Raw genomic sequence first — 19,119 nt, 5'->3', positions numbered from 1 at the left:
TCGATACTTCAGGAGTGAAATGTGTCAATATTTTAAAACAGTCACTAATACAAGCAAGTAGAGGTCGCTAAGTCTAAACTCCATTCTACCAAAGCTTGATGAAACCATAATAATATAAAAAACATATTTATGCAGTGGCATAGAAGATTAGTAAAATAAATTTGAGAGTTTCAGATGAGTACATGTTGCATGAGTAGTTAATGCTCTTGGAGAGGGAGCAAATACAGATATGATGACATTTTTGACTATAGAAAATCTGAGTAATCAAAACTAAAATTGGTTGCAAACTGTCTCAGAATTGCCATGCAAGAATAAAAGACTGGGTTAAAAAAAAGACAGATGAAACTTAAAGGGATAAGACAGAGGGAGTGAATGATGCATTCATGATGACAGACCTTGTTAGCCATTGCCAATCAAAAAAGAAATCTTGTCATCATTGTGGGAGCTTCTGAAAACATCATCCCATTATTCAGAATTAGCCAAAAGAACAAAGTCCTAGAATCATTAGCAAAAAAAGAAAAAGGCAGAAATAGGAAATCCCTCTAAGCCAGTATAGAAATCTCATACATTTCTTGTATCTTGAGTGTTGTATACAATTTTGGTTGCTTTCCTTTCTGAGAAGATGGAGGAAAAGCATAAAGAAGGAGGTGAAGGTGAATAGAGTTAGGGAATTTCTTCAGCAGATGCTGCAGATTGGATGTTTTCATCGGAGAGAAGAAGACTGAGAGGGAATAAGTCTTAGATTTATAAAATCAAGATTAGTATGAAGAATGTGAGCAGGAAAGTATGCACTGTTCTTTGCAGCACAAAGGACATTAAATTAAACAGTTTGGAAGACAATTTAGAAAAAAGAGGTTGAAGCATTTTCCAGGCAGTGTTAGTAAACTGCTGACAGGAGGCTTTGAAAGCCAAGAGGTTAAGTGAGTTCAGGAAAATGATTAGTTAAATTGATGGAATAAGATTTGTTAGACACTTAAATACAATATAGTCGTGATAGAGTCTTCAATTTAGGAAGTCCCTGAACAGGGGCTAACTACAGGCTAGATGATGTGGATATATTACCACATATTCACCCTTTCCTTGTAATCCCTTGTTTTATAATGTGCTACTCCCCTCAGAATCTTCCCTTTGACAGTAGGCTACAAACAGACCTTCCAGTGAAACTCATATGGTACTTGCTGCTTTTTGTTGTTGTTGTTGTTGTTTAACTGAGAGTAGCCAGTAATTCAGACTTCTATTTATTTGTCTCAGTAGCTTTCTTTAGGTTGCACTTATGTGGTCATTTCCATTTCCATTGTCATTCATTTCCATAAGACTGAGTAGCTGTAATATTTTTGTAATATTATACATATATTTGATAAGAGCACCCAAGAGAATCTTTCTGTTGCTTTAGGACAAGGCTGAACTCATCCATATTTTTATTCTTATCACTTTTTCTAGTACATTAACATATTGGCATAGCTTTATCTGAAGATACACAGCAATGTAGATTTCATCTTTGAGTCTAAAATCCATTGAGAAACCTGCCTTTTGGGCAACTAGAAAATTTAGCATTTGCCTTCCATCCTTCGAAGGTTTTTTGTCTGCATCTGAAGACAACATTCATGTCCCACAGTTTCTACATTTACGTTCCATGCAGATCAAATCAAGCTACTCATTAGTGCTTTGTACTGTGCTAGATGTTAGGATGCAACTATCAGCATAGTAAATACAGTTATCTGCGTGCATGCATTTATCATACTGATGGATCATTACAACTGAGATGTGAACCTTTATTTTTAGGCATTACTGAATCCAATGTTTCTTTGCATTTTGGTCTTTGGTTTATGATGGAAAAGAACTAAATTCAGTCAGCACATGCAAGGAGCACTGATCCTTGGCTCCCAGCTTTTAGCAAAACAGATGAAATTAATGAATTAATCCAAATAATCCAAAATCGTACAAAATTAGGCAAGGGGATTTGAAGCCTTGCCTTGATTCTCCTGTCTCATCTGTTATCTGAATGTAATATTTTTTGTCACCATACTTCACTGTACATTTTCAGTCTTCAGAAAAAAGGCAACCATGCTCTATCTTCTCAGTCTTTGTAAATGAAGAGTCAATAAAAATTCTCCAAAGACCTGATGCTCTTAAACCACTTCAGAAAGGAGCAGCCACATTTTTACTATTACCATTGCATTATCAACTCTTGCTTTTCCTTGGTCTTATTTCCTTCACCAGAGCTATCTAAAGAGCGCATTATTACTACAAAACTTCCCATATAGACCCACCCCTGCAGTTTGTCTAGGCAGGGGACCAAAAAGAAAAATCCTGTATCCCTTCAAAATATGAAGCTCTTCTGTGAAATACAGGAAAGAGATCAAAGTTGGAGTCCTGTACTAAAAGATCTATGTATCTCAATGTACCTAGAGAAAAAAATGAAAACACTGGCATGAGATGATTTTTGGCACTCAGTTTGTTCTCATTTGTAAGGGGCTCAGAGCAAATAATGAGAGTTTATCTTTATAAGTTATGGACACTTTCCAACACTATGAGAGAGTCCATTTGGTTCCCCCTCAACCCTAACAGTTCAGAGATCAAAACCTGCAAGATAATTTCCTACTGAAGTTGATAGGAATTTTGCCAAGTTATTGCCTTGATTGAAATGATGTGTGTGACAGGGTTGTGGAGACGCAGTCTGAGTATATTTAGGCATGGCAGATACTCATTATGAACTCAGAAATATTTCATAATAAAATGTTATAAATTAGAGACAATTATATTTTCTACTAAACCATTTCAAAAATAAAACCCGTCAAAAATTTTATCAATAAAGCTGCCTTTCCACTCCTTGTCCTTCAAATGAATCTGTCAAGTATTTGTTCCTCAGTTTGCAAATGTTTTAGGCTGACTTTTTTTCCTCCTTTTCATCTCCTGTTGGAGACATTTATTTAATGCAAATTCTGTGAATGAGGCTTTTCACTTAAAAGCCATGCTCATGCTAATCTGCATCTCCTATGTGTAAGGAGACAGTTTTGCCTCATATTTATTCTGAAATCTGCTTGAAAGCTGGAGTTTTTCTGAATCTTATTGTTGGAGACAGCTATCTTGCTGGATGGTGACATTGCCTGTGACACAAGTAGATAAAGAGCCTCACTGCAAGGAAAAGTTGCCATTCTGCTTTATAATGATTTAACTCCCATGGAAAAACACGACCATGTGATTTACAAGCTGCTGTGTAAAACACTGTGGGGCTTTTTCCACTGGGCTCCACCACTCGTTCCAGTGGATCTATGGATGCAAGATGAGCACTGCTATGCATCAGTCCTTCAGATGTCTCCACTAGCTGAGATGAAAAAGTCATACATCATGGGAAAATAATCAGAATATTCAGTTAATGGCATGCTAATCCTTCCCTGCAGAGCATATCTTTAGCTCCTTTCTTTGCACGAGTTTTAGGACAGGAAATTAATGCTGTTGTCCATAGCTAGTAAATATGCTACAAGGGTCTGTAATGGTTAGAAAGGCTACCTTGAGGAAGAGAACTGAAATGTAAAATACACAGAACTCCCTCATTTTAAATAGAGTGAAGTAGTGTTTACTGTCATGAGGAAATTGTGGATGCTGGAGGTTTATATTATGTAATGAGGAAAAGCTTAATAGGAACCACTTGTCAGAAGCTGAAGAAGTTATACTGATATTTCAGTGCCTCTCAGGTAGAGAGACTGAGATAAAACTGATTATGAGGATTGGCAAAATGATGATTGAGTGAAATGTAATGAGATTTGATGCCCAGGTGATCAGAGTAATTAATAAAATGGTTTCTCCTGATTTCTCTTTTGCTGTGAGAATGTGCAGACTATTGCTCTGGCCACTTGTAGCAGGGTATCGGCATCTGGCTGCTGAAAATTAATATATCTGGTTAATAATTGTGGTTTGTTCTTTTCTTTTTTTAAGACAGTTAATTGTTAGTTTCTGAAGTCTACATGTAGAAATTCCAAATAAGCCAAGGAAATTTAGATTTAAATATTCTCTAAGTATTAATTACATAATTAATAGAAACTGGTCTAAGCTATAAGTTCTGAAAATTTTGAAACTTCCAAATTCATGTAAGCAGATACCTTTGATAACAACAGATACCATGAAAAAGACAATTTTTTCCACAGATTTTCCTCCCTATGAGAATTTCTCCTTTTTTTTTTTTTTTTCCTGTTTTCAGCCTTAGATATATGTTTTCTGGATACCAATCGTTGCTGAATAATCTGAAAGATTTTGGTATTTATTTTCAGTACAATGGAGTTGCAGGGCTCTATTGATAATCATGATACCAAAAAGGAATGTACCTTCTTAGACTGGAAATCTCAACAAAGAAACAGAAACAAGTACAGAGTCTGCTTCATATTTCACCCAAAAGTGGATATCTCAAGTAGACACAGCTAGTAGTGATGTTGGAAACATTCAGTGTCTTGCTTTGTTTTTAACTAAATAATCAGTTATCTTACCTGAAGAATGAAGATTGGAGCTAAAGATCCTTAGTAATGAGCACAGCATAAATCACATGTATTGATATTGCATTCTGTTTAGAAAATGCCATCCATACAGAAGAGTGATGCTGTTGCTATTCTTTTTCCGAGAAGCAAGAGAGCACATTAGTTTAGTATAAAATACATACTTAAATTTAAGCACCTTCATCTAAAATTTTACCTAATTCTTTAAGGAATGTAAATGATCACTGCGTCATTCTGAAAGGAAACTATTCGCATAATGTTCTACAAGGGAAATTTACAGAAATTATGAACTGGAAATGATATCTCTGAATCAACTTCATTGTATTTATGAAAATTTCAAATGAGGAATAGTGTTTTTACCTTCATCAACCACTATGAAATTTCTATAGAAAAGATTATTAAAGCTTGGAGGAAGAAGCTATAACTGTCTTCCAAGTACAGGAGTACCTTCCTATTCTATTGTTATCAGTATAGATATATTCAGCTGACTTTCCTCTAGGATGTATTCATGAAAATTTAGTTTGTGTATATCTTAGAAAAGTCAGCCTTTTGTAAGGAATTCAGAACATCATGTCCTGAGACTAAGTAATGCAAACTATTGACAGGGTATTTCCTTAACTCCAGTGGCACTTTCTTAAATTATAGGTAAAAGTGGAACATGAATAGAAGTAATATAATTATAGTTGATCTTATACTTGAATAAAAAAAAAATTAAAAAAAAAAAAAGAGAGAAGAAGAAACTACTTACAAAGAACTCTGAGAAAAACAAGGAATTCAATTCTCTGTATTAGCATGAAGATACAGGTTTCTTATGGAACACTCCATTCTGCAATAACCTGCCATTTATTCACATGAATGTAAAATATCCATCTCCTTCTCTCTTGCTGCAATGCAATAGACTTCAGGCAGCGTCTGCTAGAAAGAGAAGGGTTAGCTGATGCCCCGAAAGAGGATAGCCTTGCAAGTCTTAAACAGGACTTCATGGGGAACCAAAAGGAGTCTGAGCTGAAAACTTTGTAGTTGGCTCAGTTTATCCATGAAAACATTGGGTCAGTGATCAATAGCTACCCAAATAATTAATAAAATATTAGGAATTTTTGGAAAAAAAAATAGGAAAGAAAAAAATATAATTCTGCCATTGCATAAATTCACAGTTCTCTCCTATCGTGAATAACATAGGCAGCTCTAGACTTCTCATCTCTGAAAAGATATGGAAGTACTCGACTCATTTTTGAAAAAAGGAGTAACCATGATCAGAGGAAGCAAACATTTTCCATAGTAGAAATAATAGAGTTGTTCAGGAAGAGAAGGGTTACCAATTTGAGGAGGTCATGTCAGAGGTCTATATAATTATGACAGGCATGAAGAATAAAGATAGAGATGAACTGAGGCCATGAAACGTGCAGCTTCCAAACAACAATGAAAAAAGAGCTTTCACATGCAACAGTTAGCTCTACCAATGGATGTGTGGACAAGAAAGCTATAAGGCATCTCAGGCAGTCTGGATTGCAGCAACCAGAGAAATAAAGTACAGAAGGTTCGGGGAAACCCTAATCTGAAAAAGGCCAGAGCGTGAGGGATGATTAATCACAGGGTTTTTGATTACAGGCAAAAATTATCTCCAATGACCTAGGATAATCGCTACTTCTCCACCAGCATGTGTGGACAATGCTGAAGTGCCACAACGTTTCTAAAACAAAACGGTGATGATCAGTTTTTCTATTATTTAAGTAATTTCGCCTTTTAGAGCAAAGGAGTCTGCAAGAGCCCTAAGGGCTGGTGTGTCTGCTATATATTTGGACTTCTGAAAATTTAATCAATGTAATCTAATCCCTATGATCTGTTACAACAGGGACACTTAATTTATTTTTACTTTGGCCCCCAGTGCTCAGACAATTTTCTTTCTTGGAAACACTCTCATAATTGTGTTTGATCCCTTTGTCTGAGGCAACCGAATGTACTGAGGGGAAAAATATGTGGAAATCACTGATGCTGTCAATTACAAAAGTGATTATTGAACTGAAGGTAAGTCTCTTCTGCAAGGGGAAAAAATAGAGAAAAGCTGTGATGAGCCACAAGAAAGAGCAGTGTCATATGTTGTACTAATACCCATACAAGTTTTCTTCATGAAATTTTCTAGTGTATTGCCTTTTTTCATCCTTGAAATAATCTTTGAGATGTAAGAGAGACTATACGTTTTGTGATTCCTTCTGAAGGATACCACAATAAGAATGATCACATTTCTCTTGATTACAGTAAAATGTTTATCCGTCATTCTTCTCTTGATCACAGTAGTATGTTTATCTGACGTTCATTCCCTAAATATCAATTTTCAGTTAAAAGAAATCAAAATTAAATAAAAACTACTATGGTGCATTGCAACGGGCCAATCCGTAGAAGACCCGTGCAATGAAGAGGTATGGAGAGTAGATCCCTCAGAGAAACCAAGAAGGAGCAATGAAAACAGACATACTATATTGTGGCAATTATGTGTGCTGTTTAGGGGAAAGGCACCTGGATACCAAGGATGAAAGAAAAACTTCAATTGCCAGATTCATGGTCACACAATGATAACTGTTTCACAGCTGGCTAAATGCTATCCTACAGTCTAATCTAAAGTAATCAGTCTTTTCATCCATTTGAACAAACCTTGGATCAAGCCTTTAACCTGCTCTCTCAGGAGAAAAAGCTGATATACTTTTATATATATATTATTGTTAAAAAACAGGGAAACTACTGAAGTGTTCATTATATACAAAAAGGATGGGCAAACTCTTTTGCACTTTACATTTACAAATTGAAAACTGACAGGAAAACCCAGTGGTGATCTTGGATATTTAGCAGAAACTTAAAACTGCCACTGACTAACACCTTTTTTTTACTGTGAGTAACCACTATAGATCATAGGAAAAGGAATACATTTGCCATAAATTTATAGCACCAATTTGTTGTCATGAGTGTTATGCAGTGAGAAATGAGGTTTGCATGAAACTGAAATTTATAGGCTTTATAGGGGAAGAAAAAAAGCTCTGTTACTTGTCACCTCGGATCTAACTTTAGCGCACAGCACATTTTCAGTGACAGCTTGTAATGCAGATCAGATAATATGCTCAATGTCATAGAAACGATTCAAGGTGTCAAAACAAAGCATGATTATTAAAACAAATCAGAGTGAGGAAAAAAAATGTAATAGAACAAGAAATGAGCATACCTACAAAAAGTTATTTTGGTCTACGTCTTTTCTGAGAGCTACAGTAAAATGGTAGCACTTAGCACGTAAGTTTCTTTTTTAGTACTGAGCTCTGTTTGTAACATAGAAAGGTCTTTGAACACACTCATACCTAAAAAATGTTTGGGATGAAACAGTCTCAGGTATTTCCTTATCTGTATTTTGGACTTTCTTTGAGTTACATATATTCTCCTTTATAGGATAGGTCTTTGTGATTGCATGAGAACTGCTGAGTCACGGCCTGACCCTCTGATTGATCACCTGAGGTGAGCAGTGAGTCAGGCACAGGAGCACAGGTGAAGGCAATTCACCTGTGCTGCTGGAAGGGGTGCAGCCTGGTTCCACCCCTCCTAGACCCATTTAAGAGCTGACTACCAGTAGGAAAGGGGCTCTTCTGGAGATCCCATCTTTGGGGTTTTGTGGTGAACCCAGGGTACAGGTAAGCTTTCTATCTATTCTCTTTTTGTTATTATAATCTGCTTTGCCAAACTCTCTTGCTGTGCTTGCCTGGACATCAGTCTGTATTCACCCAAAAAATCAGCTGGTGTGGAAAAGTAACACCCAGATTATTTCTTGCGATGGAGCCTGGAGCATTGACAGACTGAGAAAGCATGAAATAAGGCTAAGTATTGACATCTGATTAGTTAAGACAATTTGTATCAGTTGATATAATAGCACTCTTCTTCAAATTAGTAAAATCATACTGATTTAAGACTATCTGGGCTGGCCTACATCTGAAATTCTTCCATATTTTACATATTCTGGTGAAAAAATGAGATGACTTCATTCAGGTAGATGATCTGTTTCTCATATCTATGTGAAAGAAATATCAAATGTCTACTTAAGTGTGCAGATGTTACAGTATAGAAGAAAAAGTATGCTTGAGCAGTCTGCAGAATGGTAATGTTCTCTGCTGCCCTGGAAATAAATGCTATCTGCTATTCTAATATTGATTTTTTTTATTTTTATTTTTTTTTTTCGTTCTTGGTCATATTTAGTCAAGCCCCTCCAAACTAGCTATCAGCTATTCTAACAAAGGCTGAAACAGGAACAGAAGGTGAGTAAAACGTATTCAGCGTGGCCTATTCTCGAGACTCCCCCAAGTGATCTGTTTTAGCAGTTCTCTTTGCCCCTTGTTGAGCTGCATCACTGATGGTGGTGCAGATTCAAGCTAAGATTTTAAGAGACATTCCAGTGATTTAGTCTCAGTTATTATAAAAGTGTCTTGTTCAGGTGCTAGTTAGGTTTGCACAATTTTGACACCATTCTGGGCTTCTTATTTGTGCTTCCTCAACCCATGCTCTTCCAATCCTGCCAGAGACTGTACGCATCTTGCAGATACGAGAAAGGAGGATAAATTCCCCCTCACCTTTCCCTTTGCCGTGTAGGACTTGCTGCAGAACTCTGGTTATCTGCATTTTGGACAGCATCAAAGTGCATTTGCATCTAATACCACTTTGACTGAAAGCATGAAAATTTGTTCATACAAATTAGCCTGGTGAAAATGTCTGTTTTTTGTTTTTAGAGCTGATGTGTAAAACTGCAGATGATTATGTCAATCTTCACATAGTACAAATCTCTTAGGGAATTAAGAAGTTAATGGTTTTTTTGGCTTGTTTACTTTTGAGGTGAATGGGAATTTTGCCAATAGGCTACGATTAGTGTAGATTGAAAGCTTTTTTTTTTTTTTTTTTTTGTGGAATCAGACAACTGCCTGCTGACCTTGACTTTGCCTACTTCACCTCCTGACTCCAGTGTAAACACTTCTCAATTTATCTCGCACAATAAAAATAAATAAATAAATAAAAATAAAAACAGATGAAAGCCTAGCTTCCTCAGAGAGGAAAATGTTTTTTAGTAGTATGTTTCTGGCTCTTAGATATCTTACACAACCAGAACAATCCCTAGGAGTTAGAAAGGAGGTGAAAAAAGTGAGAATACCTTAGAACTAAATTCTTTCAAGACCTTCGTGTTATAGCCTCCAAAATACTACAGTGGTTGTTATGAAAATGTCAACACTTATTCATTATATTACTTTTTTTCTGTAAAGTTATTTTGTGTAATGAATAAAGTTAACTTAAAGATAATGGTGGCTATTAAAGCATCTTTAATAGCAACTATGACAAATTAAGAAGGCCAGAAGCAGTTAACAGGTAATAACTGAAGCTACATTAATGGAAGTTTTATTCCTTGTTTTTCAGAGAGCTCAATGAAAGATGTGTCTATGGAAAATATTACCAACTGTGAACTGGTTATATGCCCCCACTAGAAACAAAAAGCAGTACTGAATGACAATTATTTCAAAAAGAAAACCAAACTGTGGGCCAGATGGTCAGTGAGTATAGGTAGAAATAAACTACATTAAGTAGAAAGGGCCTGGTCTATGGCTATGCCTCTGTGCCACAAGGGAACATTGTGGCTCAGCAAGATGGCGTGAAGGATGGTCTTTCCGTTCCAGCAGTTTTTCTCTTTATAACTCAAGTAGTAACTATTTCCTGTTCCTGATATTCCCCTTTATAAACACTTACTAATTTGAGAAAAAGCCTTTGCCATTTGAGTATTAATAATGTATAAAGTTATTTTTACCTGGTTTTATATTTGCTCTTCTTGCTCCCTTCAAACTGCCTTGATTCTACTTTCTGTGGCTGAGCTGATGTGTTGTAACTCCCTTACCCTCTGCCTGTGTTTCTCTCCTTCTTTCATTTTCAAACTGCCATTTATTTCATTACTGATAAGGACTAGAAGCCAAAGTTAATCTGAAGCATGCCCCCCTTTAAATGTCCAGGAGTGGTTCATTTTGAGCAGAAATAGCGTCAATGTTTTTCAGCACTTCATACTAGAACATGTGCTCATGATTTGAGTTTTGGAATGATAGTCTCCTACTGAGAATAAAAGGACTCCTGAGTGTTAGACATGCAAGTCCAATAATCAGATTGAGAAAAATCAGGAGCCAGAACACACACACAATGTCTGCAAAGATCTATGCATTTCCCTGTTCCCATTAGAATTTTACTCCCATTTAATTTTAATTTTAATTGCTGTCTAACCTAGTAGAATACACATGCATAGGTCATACCCTGTGTTTTCATATATGTTCTTCCTATCTTATGTTGAAGCTCACTGGTGAATGCCTACTGATTAGGAAGAGTTTCCCTGTCTTTTAGGAGGAACATAACACCGGGAGTTACTTGATATGAAATTTTGCAGCACATGCAAGACTTTTGATAAATGTCAGCACATAAGTTAATTTCATCCGTTTCATAAACTTACTGTTTTCTTTCAGTGCTTCCCCCCTCCCCCCCCCTTTTATTGCAGAAGGTATGTTCATTCTTCTCTTAAAAACCTGTTTTTTTTTTTTCCTTTATTTTCTCAGATCATGTTGTGATTCTGTTCTGTTTTCCCCCTTCTTTCATTTATTTCTCTCTCTTTGAGCCTTAGGCCAGCCTTTTTTTTTTCCTCTTGATTTACATTTCTTTCTCTAAGCCTTTTTCATTCAATTCTCTCTTTTTCTCAATCTCTCTTTCTTTTTCTCTTTTTTTCTTTTTTAGTAATTAAACAGAAAAATAATTGTTGCCTTCCAAATTCTATTTGAGGTTATTTTCTTGGCACATTATAAGTCAGAGTAGCTTTTTTTTGCTTTGCTTTCTACCTCTTTGCCAGCACAAACTGCAAAATTGCTCAATGAAATGAAGCTTATGAGATTCCAAATCTCTGAAGTAATGTCTAGGGATAGAAAACAGTAATTTGTTTTTCCTGAGAGTTATCTTAAATTCACCTATTTTAAAGTATCTCAAGGAAAGAAAATTCTATACATGAAATCTCCAAGTACAATTCCTATTTCACAGTGAGCTCTCTAGATGGGTTATCAGCCTGGGATCAGTTACCAGACACCTTGCTGATGCATGAGCTGGGATGAGTATGAATAACATAACTTAAATGAAGTGTTAATATAACTTAAATGAAATTTATCAAAAATTATTCAATTTCCACTAATTATAAATAGTAGCTTAGACAATTAATTGTTCAAATGATTGTGATTAAGTTTACTTTGAAGAAGGCAAGACAGGTTAGAAAACGAAAATATCCCAGAGAAAAAGCAGAAAGCAGATGAAACGTATGTATTTCTGAGATCTCAGCTAGCCTGGGGTTACTCTGGAAAAGGTGGTCCCATGCAGAATAGACAAAGGAAAATTATTTCATCCATCTTTATCAGATCTATGGAGATTTCCAAAGACAGGTGCTGGTTTTCGTGCAGGATATATCACACATAATCTTCTCCCATGGGAGGATTTGTACAGAATGGAGCAGGGCAGGCCAGCAGGAAAACTCCCATCCCAGCTATGATGCAATTGGTTTGTTGGCCAAGTGACTAGAAAAATAGCATCTAGCTAGATGTCAGAGCCTGCAAGGGCTGTGAGTGCCATCCCCCGCTGTGGCAATAGAAAAAATTCTGCCACTTCAATGGAACATCAGTCAGTGCAAGGTTGGAGGGAGTCTTACAGGCCAATTGGGATCACAAGGTAGAATTTCTTTTCTGCGGTGGATACTAGTAATGTGCCAGGCATACATCTTTTTTTTCATGCAACTCATCCCTATACTGATAACAAGAATAACAAGATAAGCTACAGATTTGGGAACCTGCCTTTTTGCACATAAATGCTGGGGTAGTTGAACCTGGGAGCATCTTTCTTTACACAGGAAATGAATAATATCTATTGTCATTATTAGCTGTACTATCCTAGAAACATAGATTCCTTACAGCTGGAAGGGACCTTTAATGGTCATCTAGTCTAATTTCCCTGCAATGAACAGAGATATCCACAGCTGGATCAGGCTGCTTAGAGCCCCAACCAGCCTAGTCTTGAACGTCTCCAGGAATAGGGTATCCACCATATCTCTGAGCAACCTGTTCTAGTGCCTCACTACCCTCACTGTACAAGACTTGTTCCTTATTTCCAACCTAAATCTGCACTTTTTAAGTTTGAAAATGTTTTCCCTTGTTCTGTCACTATGAATCCTCCTGAAGGGTCTGTCCTTTCCTATAGATCCCCTTTAGATACTGAAAAGCCAACTCGACATTCTCCAGGCTGAACAGCCCAAGCTCTCTCAGCCCTTTCTCACAGAGGACATGTTCCATCCCTTGGATCACTTTTTGTGGTGTTCCTCTGGACACAATCCAACAGGTCTATGTCTCTTCCATGGACTTCACATCTGGACACAGTATTCCAGGTAAGACCTCACCAGCACAGAGTAGACAGGCAGGATCACCTCCCATGACTGGCTGGCCATGCTTCTTTTGATGTAGCAATTCAGCCCAGGATATGGTTGGCTTTCTGGGCTGTGAAGGCACATTGCTGACTCTTGTTCACCTTGCCACCCAATAGTACATCCAGGTCCGTTTGTTTGTGTTTTTTTGTTTTTTTTTGTTTTTTTGTTTTTTTTTGCTGTGGCTATGTTCAGTCCCTTCATCCTCCAGCTTGTGTTGGTAGTGGATGTTGCCTTGACTCAGGTGCATGACCTTGCACTTGGATTTGTTGAACCTTTTGATGTTCTCCTAGGCCCACTGCTCAAGCCTGCCCAGATTCCTCTGGATGGCATCTTGTATGTCAACCACAACCCATAGCTTGGTGTCATCAAATGATCCTTACACACTTTAGTGTGTAGAACTTCAGCAAAACTAAAACAAAGCTTACACACATGAGTTACCTTATAGGCCAGTTGCTGTGAAATTCTGCACTTAGGAATGAACTCAGGTGAATCAGTTTATTGCAACAACAGAAGTCATTTTCATCTTAGTCAATGGTTTATCATTCTAACACTTGTTACTGTGCCATAACTCTTCATGAATGAGGTTGTTTATACAGAATCTGGAAAGTCTTAACTTACCAAAATTAAGGGTGGGAAAAAAAATGAAAAAAAAAAATCAGAAAAAATGCATTAATTGCAATCATCTTTTGTTTACCTTTCTTATCAAAGAGCTGATCTAAAACTGTATTTGGCTGTGTAGACTGAAGCTTAGCATTCATACCTTCTGAAGCACCACTTATGGTGATAACACCATCTGAATAGATATTCTGTTAAAGTGGAATCTGCATGAATACTGTCTTAAGTAAGGTTCCACCACTGTCATATTGCTGTCAATAGAAGGAAATTCAATTCCCAGGAGCTGTCCCAGTGAAACATCTAGTTGAACATGTGAGTTCCAGCTAATACAAGCTTTCCAGTTCAGTGTCACTGGGACTTGGGCCTTTGGTGAGTATTGTGAACTACTATTTCCTGAAAGAAACAAGCACTGAGTTCTTAACGAGAACTGAAGAAACAGTTTCAAATGGACCCTAGCTTCTTCCATTTATTGAAACCTACATAATGTCTGCATTCATAACCTAAAATATGCGGAAATTGAAACGTTCTTCCTTAAGCTAGCATTAGTTCCATTTATTCTATCACAGCCTTTCATAAAACAACAGAATGAGTTTTAAGAACAACATCTATTGTACTGTTCATATAAATTAACTGCATTCAGGAACACTGTGTAACACTAGAAATCAATGATCTGGTTTCATTAATGGTCAGAAATAGACACAGCTTTCTCCATTTTGTGATTTGTAGTAGGTTTTGCAAAGAACAATTATATTTATCAAATGTAGCATCCAAAGAGAAAGAACAGCATGAAAGATGAAAAACCTCTGTTCTTTGAAAACCGAAGTCACTCTTCAATTTTAGAGGCTGATTCAGGTTCATGAGTGCTACAAGTGGGACATAGGCTGAGCTTGAGTCAGCTTGCTTCTATTTGTCTTTAGAGTGGGCAGTTCAGACATAAAGGGTGGCTGGTCATGAGACCAGTTTGTATGGGTATGTTCTTTGTGCCTCCAGTGCACTGCAAAAACCAAGGGGATCTCCCTGGGGTAGTACTTGAGTTCATAGTAGGTGGAGAAACTAATTTATAAACTTTGCAAAACTAAATGGAAGGTGTTTAAACACCATATTTCACTTTTTTCTAACATGTAAGATCTTTAGTCAAAGCACTGCGATAGGCTTCTGAGGACTGTCATGAAAATTATACTGTATTAAATGATTTATGTAGATGAGTATTTCTGGACTGCCTGAGGCTCACCACACTTTAGGCATAAGTCAGGGAAAAAGATGTTCTGTAAGCTTAGTTGCCTGCCAGAAGAAACAATGCTCTTTAAATCTTGATTTTGTTTTATTGGGTTTGGGGTTTTGTTTTTTTTTTTTGTTTTTTCAGATGAAATTCAGCCAGTTAACAATAAATATTCCTTATTTTGCACCTTTATGGTGCTTTTTAATTAAATACTCCATTAAGCTGAATGCTAAATGAATTTTTTGGGTCAGAAGATGAACTATTTGCAGATGATTACTTGCTCAAGGCATGTTTTGAATCCCACTGAAATTAATATAATTCTTTTCAATTACTCCAGTAGGTTTGGGACTAGACAGCAAAGCAATGTGATTGGAGCAACAGAGACAACTCCATGTAAGGGACTGCAATCTCATACGAGAAGGCATTTGCATGTTTCATCCAACAAATAGATAGAGCCATAATAGTTATTAGCTTATAAATGTTATGGAACTAATAATCATCTCGCATTAATTTGACAAAGTATTTTTCAACAGTGGAAATGGCTGTTTGGCTCCAGAGAACAGAAGTTTGTTAGCATCCATACTATTCTATTTGAGGATGCAGGAATGCTTTTGAATAATTAGGTTTCCAGAATTTTTATGTGTGTATATACACACACACAGGTAAAAGTACTGATTTAAAAAGTCCAACTACCCTACAATTTCCACAATCAGCAACAAATCTTTTGTAACATTTCATTGCTTTTCATACTCCTGTGTCAGACACTGCTGTCGTGTGGATATTTTCATCTCTGCCTTTAAGTGGGAAGATTTCTATTTATACAGACGTATGAAATCGCTGGAAGTTGATGAATTAAAACATTATTCACTCAGGAGAACATGACCACCTTATAAAGACTGATGAAACAACCACCAGCAACTTTAAGAAATTGTTTACCGTTCTCTGGATGATCACAGCTTGATCTGATTTTGATCTTTCCATATTTTACACATAACTTATTTGTAGCAGACCAATGAAAAAATGGATGTTTATTTGTGTGATGTTAAGTCACTGTTCTCTAGTAATTCCCTCTTTTAAACGCATACACATACTGAGTAATGTAAATAACTATTTTCTATGATTATTTACAATCATAATCATGAGAGGCTTATTGGTTTTGCTATGTTGTTTTGGAAGCACTTTTAAGTCCTATTAAAGACCAGGATCTTTTGGTACCAAAATACAAAATCTGTTCTCACAAGATATAAACAGTTTTCATTCCAGTTCATACTTAAAAAAAGCAGTTGTGGAGGCTGCATGCATGTGGTCATCAAAATAATTTGTAAGAAAAATAGCCTGTAATCAAGTATTTACTGATTATTTGTAACTAGTTCCTTAAAGGCTGACAAGCCTATAATTCTGACAGATTTAATACAGAGTTATGTTCTTCTACCTCCACAAATTATTCTTGTTATGGAGTATAATAGATAATGATCTGTAGATCCTTATCCAAAGTTGACAGACATCTTTCTCCATGAATCCTACTACTTAGTACCAATCAGACTGCAATTTACTGCAATGCTTAAGGAAAAAAAACCAACAACAGTATCCTCCTCTTTCAGAAAAATGAGTGAAAATGGCAGACTCTTCAGCTGTAAGAAAAAGCTACCAAAAAAGGAAATTTTCTAGACACTACAAAGTTCTCTCTCTCCCCCCTCCTGATTTTTTTTTTTGCCCTTCCAGTTCCAGACTTTGCAGATACTGTGCATTATTATTGAAGGAATGTACAGTATTCTCACTTTTAAAGATTTTGCTTGGAACACCCAGATATTCAGATGGCATCATACAGAAGACAAAAAGACTGTTTACATTATAGGGCTGCTTTTCTATCTGCCCGACTGTATATCTTGTTTACTGAAGTGTCATTTTTAAGAAAGTCTTTAGAATCATTAAAGATTCTGAATTCCTGGCTCCACACAGGACCACCTAAAATCCAAACCGTGTGTGTGAGAGTGTTGTCCAAACGCTCCTTGAACTTGGTGCCATGCCCACTGCCTACTGATGAAGAACCTTTCCTTAAAATCCATCCATGTATGCCCTGTAGATATGTGGGAGCGGGACGAGACTTTCAGGAGCCCACGCAGCCCTGTCTTCACCAACCTGAAACTCACATCTTTCAAAAGGTCAGGAGAGATTTTTTGAGGCATACATTTTACACAAACCCATGTCACATCAGATCCCTGTTGCTAGGGCAGTTACAGCAAGCTGTGCAGGGAATCTACAACTGCTGGAAATTTCTTTCAGCTCAATGTGATTCACAGACACGAGCACTAATAAGAACATAGTGTATTATTAAAAATATCAGCTTGACAGGGCTCAGCAAGTGCCTGTAGCAAGTGTACCTCAGAAATGGGGAAAAAGCCCGACTCCATTAACTTTCTGCATCTGAGCCTTCTTATCTGAGGAGGGAGGCAGAGAAATTACACAAGGTTGAGATTTTAATGAGAAGAAGTGGAGTATTAATGAAATGCTAATGAGATCTACATAATCTAGTGTGTCACTGCGGGCTTTCAGTCCTTTCAAGCCTGGTAAACAAAACAGCAACCATTGCTTTGCCTGAAGTAGATTCATGAATTTAGCAGTGGAATTTAAAAGCATTAAAAATGCCTTGTGTCCCTGGTAGTGACATTAAATCTTGATTTTTTAAAAAAAATAAATTTCTCAAATGTAGAAGTAAGACCTCAAGTTTTTCTCCTGCTGTGGATTTGCTACATACAGCTTTAGAGTCAGGCCTCAGAAGTGACCAGGTGGTTTGCACAGGATTGGGTGACACCATTTCTACTTAGGTAACTAGAGCTAGAGCTAGAGCTGAAACACAGGTTTCAGTGGAAAGCATCTCTTTGGAAAAGGAGATAAGTCACAGAACTTTGTAAATGAGTTTGTTTTTCTAGGAGAAAATGGCACTCAGGAAAATGAGAAACAGAGAGCAGTATCTGCATCCAAGCAGGGGAAGGAGTCCTAACTGGCAAAACAAAGGTCTCTGTGACCAAAACCTCTTCCCGGGGAAGCTAACAAAGATCCTCAGAGTACAGAAAAATACAGACAGAGTAGCAGAAGCAGCTGATCAGAGTAGTACTTTTGTCTGGCAGAAAATAATCATTTTGAATGAAAAAGATGTGCAAATTTTTCTGTTTGCTTCTCTATGCAGGCTGAGAAAGTGATTGCCAGGAGCCCCAGATCAACCTTATTTTCTCATGCTATGAGGGTGGTAGCCAGCTGTAAAACCAGGGCTTTGACTTCACACTGGTCTGACTCATTTGTCCGCTCAAAGCCCTGGCGGAGGGGCTGGAGCTGATACAGTTGTTATAAATATTTCTCCTTTCCTGCTATTCTCTTTTCAGTGTGTTTCCAGTGCTCAAGCCTATGGGGAGCTTTCAGGCAAGAGATTTTCCTTTGCAGAGTGACTTAACTTTGGGCCCAAATAGGCTGTCAGAAGACTGGAGTGCTAAAAAAGGCAGAAGTAGGTTGGAACTATTTTTATAGCCCTGTGATCCAAAGGCGATCTTTGTCTTATACAGGAGAGAACAAGTTTCAAGCTGTTCTATTTTGTTTCCTTGTTTTACAGCCTTCAGTAGCCCTCTCTGCCCCTCAGGGATCTGTGAGACACGGGGCCACAGCTGCCACTCGTCTCCCTTCCAGCAAAAGGACTCGAATTCACAGAGGAAAAATTTAAGTTAGTTCTGTCCTGGTACAGAAACAGCCAAAGGCACCATCGAAGATGTTCAGAATTACTCTTTGCATCATCTGATTTCTTTATACATGGCTCCTAAGAAAACTTTACATATGAACTGAACTTCAAGTCAGATTTCAGTGGTAATATCCACCACCCCTACATATGCAAGTTTGAGGCTTTACTAAAAAGGTCTTAAATGTAGCTCTAAACTGGAAGAAAATTTGCATTCTTGCAACTACCAAAATGATGCCAGCTCAATAAAGCTCATTTGGATCCTCCATATATAGCATCAAATTGCTGATTCCAAACACTTTCTTCCAGACAAATGACTTATTTCCCACAGGGAGAAGAAAAATGCAGATAGAAAATAAAAGAAGTCATTCAGCAGCTTCAGATGTATTTTTACCTTGAATCTGTTTTCCTCTAGGTTTTTACTTTTATTCTTCAAGAAAGAAATGTCTTTCCATTTCAACACTTCAGCTATACATATATCATAATAATTTAGCATACATTCCTCTAATCTTTGATTAATGTCTTACCTTTTACTTAAATACCCATTAGCATGAAGTCATCACAGTAATTTCAGTTG

At 37.0% G+C, this 19,119-nt stretch overlaps 1 long non-coding RNA gene across 13 annotated transcripts in view; it reads left to right on the top strand.

The window, feature by feature from the left end:
* Nucleotides 1–19,119, top strand: part of LOC122194320 — an 88,118-nt gene that overhangs the window by 40,713 nt on the left and 28,286 nt on the right. For 7 of the 13 annotated variants that reach the window (XR_006183105.1, XR_006183111.1, XR_006183106.1 and 4 more), the window contains 8 exons: nucleotides 7,917–7,982; nucleotides 8,715–8,773; nucleotides 9,918–10,047; nucleotides 12,762–12,945; nucleotides 13,880–13,968; nucleotides 15,159–15,211; nucleotides 18,199–18,317; nucleotides 18,423–18,810. This is a non-coding gene — a long non-coding RNA (uncharacterized LOC122194320). Of the gene's footprint in view, nucleotides 1–7,916; nucleotides 7,983–8,714; nucleotides 8,774–9,917; nucleotides 10,048–12,761; nucleotides 12,946–13,879; nucleotides 13,969–15,155; nucleotides 15,212–18,198; nucleotides 18,318–18,422; nucleotides 18,811–19,119 lie in introns of those variants that run through there. The other 6 variants (XR_006183104.1, XR_006183101.1, XR_006183102.1 and 3 more) reach the window with 6 other exon arrangements.

This window comes from Lagopus leucura, unplaced genomic scaffold (assembly GCF_019238085.1).
Source record: "Lagopus leucura isolate 7727_CA_CO unplaced genomic scaffold, USGS_WTPT01 Super-Scaffold_73, whole genome shotgun sequence".
NCBI classification, from domain to species: domain Eukaryota; kingdom Metazoa; phylum Chordata; class Aves; order Galliformes; family Phasianidae; genus Lagopus; species Lagopus leucura.
This window is presented reverse-complemented; position numbering and strand designations above follow the sequence as displayed.